Genomic DNA, 5841 nt, shown 5'->3' with positions numbered 1-5841 from the left:
AGTTCTGGATATATATTCAACCACTCCAAAGATGAGAAAGTCCTCTTTAGGGTTAGACCATCTCATTTTTGGAAAACTCTATGAGAGTGTTCTTTTCACCAAACTAGAATCTGCATCCCTGGGATCTATCGCTCATCTCATCTACTTATTTCTGGGGCCACAGACTTAATGCCTCTTGTTCATTATTTTGAGTATAGCATTCATTAGTATGAATATAGCATTTGTTAACATGAGTACAGCATTCATTGGCAAGAGCATATCATTCATTGGCATGAGTATAGCACTCGCTGGTCTGAGCATAGCACTCGCTGGTCTGAGCATAGCATCCATTGGCAGTACTCACACCACTCTATCACATAGTGTGCACGGTGCTGCACTGTGTATGCATTAGCCCCAGCAGCCACTTAAATTTCATGTCTTCCCTTCCCTATACATTCAATTTTTGTGAAGCTGTAGAATGGCTCCTGGTCCCCTCCTTTATCCTCCAGAGAGTGGTCACAAAGCAAACCTTGGTCAGTTTGCTCTGCTGTCCGTGAGTTTATCAGATCCTTCCATGGAAACCAATTTTGACAGAAGTAGATGCTAAACAACATTAAAAAAAGAGAGAGAGAGAGAGACAGTCTGAAACCAAGTGGAAAACAACCTTTGGCTGCTTCACAGTTTCTCCCTCACACCAGCCCTACTTAAAGGGATACGGTATATTCCTCAGTTAGGCTGAATATAAAAGATTCCAAATGATCTGGAAACCACAGTTTCTACTATTTACAATTTAGACGTGTTTGACTGAAATTTAAAATTAATCCTTTCATCTGCCATATTCCATGAGTTAAAATAATATTTGTATAATATCTCAGTGTAAAATAATGTCACCTCAAGGTCTGTGTAATTTTGCTTTTTTGAATAATATGTTCAAACATTCCTGCTAAATGCAGAACTTTAAACAATCTGGATTGAAAGATTTTTAAATAAGATTTGGGGAACGAAATTGCCAAGTTACCTGCTTTTCTTCCTATAGTACATCTGAGATTTCTCAATTTTTTAATTTTTAAATAGAAACAGCATTATGCTCTGCTAGGAATCAGATGACCAACTCACCTATCCATCCATCACAAATACTATTATTAATCTAACACACTTTTACATGAATTTGATGTTCTTGTTAATGTATTGATAAGGATGTTTTGTTAATGTATTTATAATGTTTCTTCAACTGGAATTTTGCAATTAGAGTTTTCTAAATTTCCAATGTATTTAGCCACTGTTAGGCTGAACCATGAAATTGCCATTTTTGTGGCCAAATGGTGAAATACTGGTAATATCTTATAGTTCAATTCAGTACTACCTGCATTTGGATTTTAAAAGATAAAACAGAAATCAATTTCACTAAGGTCAATTGGTGTAATATAGCCCGCTCTCTGGTGGCATAGTGCCTAAGGCATATGACTGGAACCCAGAAGGCTGATGGTTCAAACCCACCAGCCACTCCTCAGAAGGAAGGTTGGGCAATCTACTTCCATAGTGACACTGCCTCAGAAACCCAAGGAGGGGTCGCTATGAGTCGGATTCAACTCAACAGCAGTGAGTTTTAGCCCACAAAGACAACACTGTACATCCTACTTTGGTGAATAGCAGCTAGGATCTTAAAAGCTTTTGAGCAGCCATCTAAGGTGCAACTACTGGTTTTCCCCCATCCAGAGCAAAGAAGAATGAAGAAAACAGAAGATGCAGGAAATAATTAGTCCAGAGGACTAACGGAGCACCTAAACCCTAGCCTCCATGGCCCTCAAACTAGAAGAACTAGATGGTGCCTGTCTACCGCTGCTGACCACTCTAAAGGGATCACCATAAGTGGTCCTGGATAGAGTAAGAGAAAATGTGGGACAAAACTCAGAATCATAAAAATGACCAGTCTTACTGGTCTGATGAAGACTGGTAAAACCCCCAAGACTATGGCTCTCAGACACCCTTTAAACTAGGAACTAAACTTATAATCTCTATGACTCAACTGTCAGCCAAACCACAGACAGGCCTTTAAGGTAAAGAGTAGTATCAGCAGGTATGCACTCATTACAACAATCAAGTATATGAGATTGAGGAGGACAGCATCCGCCCAGGGATAGAGCTAGGAAGGTGGGAGGGGATGGGACGGAAGGATGAAGGGAAGGCGTGAGCCAGAAGTGGGAAGAATGCTGTTACAGTGTGGGGGTTACAGTAAATGCCACAAAACAGAATGTGTATGGATTGTTGAATGGGAAACTAATTTGGTCTGTAAACCTCCAACAAATCACAATTCAAAAAAAAAAAAAAAAAAAGGAAGAAGTCAATTGGCAATACTACCTACATCTGCTACTTACTGGAAAAAATTTCTCAAATGCTTTGATCTCTATTAATGAACTGAAATATATTATTTTACTGTATATATTCTTTATCATAATTTGAAACTTAGACCTGAATCTGCCTCTAACACTATCTTTTCACTATTTTGACCCAGCTGTTCTGGAATAGTCATCCATCTCAACTTTAGTGAAACCAGAAATTTACAAAGTCAATGAAGGCATTTGAGATTCTGACTCATGGTGCTCCCATGCATTTCAGAGTGGAAGTGCACTCCAGAGGGTTTAAACTGATGGTAATTTTTTGGAAGGAGATAGCCAGGTCTTTCTTCTGTGGTGCTCAGTGGATACAACCACAGTCTTTTAGTTAGTAGCCAAGAGCAAACCATTTGCATCACCCAAGGACCTAGAATGTACATAAAACCCAAACCAAACTCATTGCCATCAAGTCAATTCTGACCCATAGTGACCCCAACTGGGTTTCCAAGGCCATATATCTTTTCAGAAGTAGACTGCCTCATCTTTCTTCCACACAGCAGCTGGTGGGTGCAAACCAGAGACCTTCTGGACAGCAGCCAAATGCCTCAACCTCTATACCATCAGAGCTCCTTAGAATGTATATAGGTGCTGCACTGAAAATTAGTTAGATACTAGACCAAAATACATAATAACAAATTCAGATATTCGAGGTCTCAATTTTAATTATATAAAAATATTTATAAATGCTAATTCTTCAGAACAATATTAACAGAATCTATGTATGATTGACTGACTTCACTACATAAAGGTTTTCTAAGACATATGCCTAGGAAACTGACTTTTTTATACAAGACCAAAAGGAATCTGTGGTGTGACAAGTATCTTTCAAATAAGCATGCTCAGTATCGTCTGCCTTACTTAATGATTATTACTTTTGAGGAGAATGTGGATGAATTTCCAAGGCTCAAGTCTAATTTAATTATCCATATAATTAAAGACAAAAATTACAACAGTCTTACAACTTATTGCAATAGTCTATTTTTTGTCTGGATTTGGAACCAAGGGACTAGGTTTGAATCTCGGTACAATTACTAACTTACTTGGCTGGACTTGGATAAGCCATTTAATCTCTTTGACTAATTTTTCTCAAAACTACAGTGAGGAAACTTTTACTACCTATCCACTCGGGAGAGTTATTTTGAAAATCCAATTAAAGTAGGGTTTCTCGACCTCAGTGCTATTGGCATTCTGGACAGGGTAAATCTTTGTTGTGAGAGGCTGTCCTGTGCTTTATTGTTTAGCAGCGTCCTTGACCTCCACCCACTAATAGCATCCGACTCCCCAAGTTGTGAGCCTCAGAAGTATCTCCAGACATTGCCAAATGTTCTCTGGGGGAGAATGGAGAAATGTGCCACCCCTCCCCAGCTGAGAATGACTGAATTAAGTTATTTATATGAAACTTGGAATATAGATGAACTTATATGAATACATGCTGATCACCTACTATGGCCAAATCAAAAAAGATGTGATTCATGCCCTCAATTAGTTTATAGCCTAGCAGGGGGTATATATTAGCAAATCAGACTTTGGCAGCCCAGGATGGGAGGAAGGATAGGGGACATTTAGATATTAAGAAATAGAAGTCACAGGAATTGATGGTTAAATCGACGTTGGGGAGGTGAGTAAAGGGAAGATACATTTGTCAACAACAGTTAATTATTATTTATTACCTAAGTCAAAGTATTTTTATGCAAAAACAGAGCATTTCCCAGAAGAAAACTCATACCATGTAAAAGTGCACAAAATAAATGACTTCACTGAAACTGCTTTAAATTTAAGCATCAGGGAACATACTTGGACAAACTACTCCATTTCTTCCATCCAATTTGCAGTCCCACTACCGAATTATCAAGACCAACAGGGGTCAATTAATTTCCATTCCATAATTGGACTATCAAGATCTACAAAAAGTGGGAATAACGTAGTAGGAGACAACATGCATCATTAATGGTTTATTTATTTCATTCACCGAAGAACACACCTTTTTTTAACACTGACTAAGAGTTTCATTAAAGATCAGCTTTCAAAACCCAAGTCAAGCATTTGCACCAGTGCCAAAAGAAAATAAAATCTAAACTAGGGCAAGATATACCTCCCCCCACCACTGGAGATGTGAAACTTTTCAGAATACTATCTGCATAACAACAACAACAACATCTGCATGTGAGGGCCTCACAAAGGTGATTCAATGAGCTCCCTCTTGTTGTGGTACAGCAGGCCAAACAACTCTCCCATTACCTCATGGCACTTCAGTTTGTGTTAAACCAGGAAAGCGCAGTTTGCAGTTTCGAAGCACAGAACATAACGTTTATTAGAGGAGAGCTAGTTAACGGCTGCTAATGGGGCCCTCTGGCTCCTCATCCTGCAGAGGTATTTGGAGGAGGTCCACGCACCTAACCACATCTATTTCAGATGAAATTCTCTTTGCGAATACATGTTACCCGACACCCCAAGATATATGAAAGCCTTCTTGGTTTTAGAGTTCATATGCCTCCTGACAATGGAATTCTGTGGGGAAATATCAAAACTGAAGTAACAAAGACAATTTTTGAGAGGATCAAAATTACAAACCATTATTGGAATATAAAAACATTTTAGTTACTTAAGCATCCATATTTCTAAGAAAAGCAGCCTTATTAAGCGACATTTGCTCAATAGGCAATTTTCCCCATTTAATTCTCATAAATAGATCACTGTGAAATGTAGTTCCCCCTAACAAAGACTACACATTAACAACAAATGATACAACATCTTCAATTTTTAATTAATGTCAAGAGCTTTATTTTGCTTCCAAGCAACTTACAGAAACATGTTATTAATATAATTTAATTTAAGGGGGTAGGCATTTGCTTTCTCTTTTTATAAAGGTGGTTCTGAAATTCTGGCCCCGTCAACATCATTTAAACATTCCTGTTCTATGCCTCAATATAATAAATTAAATCAGCATTTTAATTGTGCCCATGCTTTGTGGTTCCTGGCAGTACAAAAAGATCCTCTGTGAATGCATGACGCCCCCTTAAAAAAAAAACCCACTGAGTGATTAATTACTAGTCTGGAAGATATAAATATGTCTCTCAATGAAGACAGTATGGGACTGCTGGAAGCTCTGGCCTTATATATCTCCATAGGGTGCCTTTACTCAGCAGACATCCTCCTAATTCAAACAAGACTCTGGCTCCAGTGTTCACCATAACTCTACCATGATACACTGTTCATCTATTAAGCAGCATATTTATCTTAATTATCATAATTTTTACACATACAAGAACAAGAGAGAAACCAGGCAAAGCTATTGCTTTTATATATAAATTTACAGAATTCTCAAGGTGTCTCTGCTTCTTAAGAAAGAATTGAGAACAGCAGGAAATAACCCTGAATTTTTAACAAGCACCATCTATTAAGTTAGACTCTGATATTATTCACCCTTCATTGTGTGTTAAAGTTTTGGCCAAGACACTATATAAACACA

Source organism: Orycteropus afer, unplaced genomic scaffold, assembly GCF_000298275.1.
Source record: "Orycteropus afer afer isolate SDZICR_OR568_19922 unplaced genomic scaffold, OryAfe1.0 scaffold00067, whole genome shotgun sequence".
NCBI lineage: Eukaryota > Metazoa > Chordata > Mammalia > Tubulidentata > Orycteropodidae > Orycteropus > Orycteropus afer.
This window is presented reverse-complemented; position numbering follows the sequence as displayed.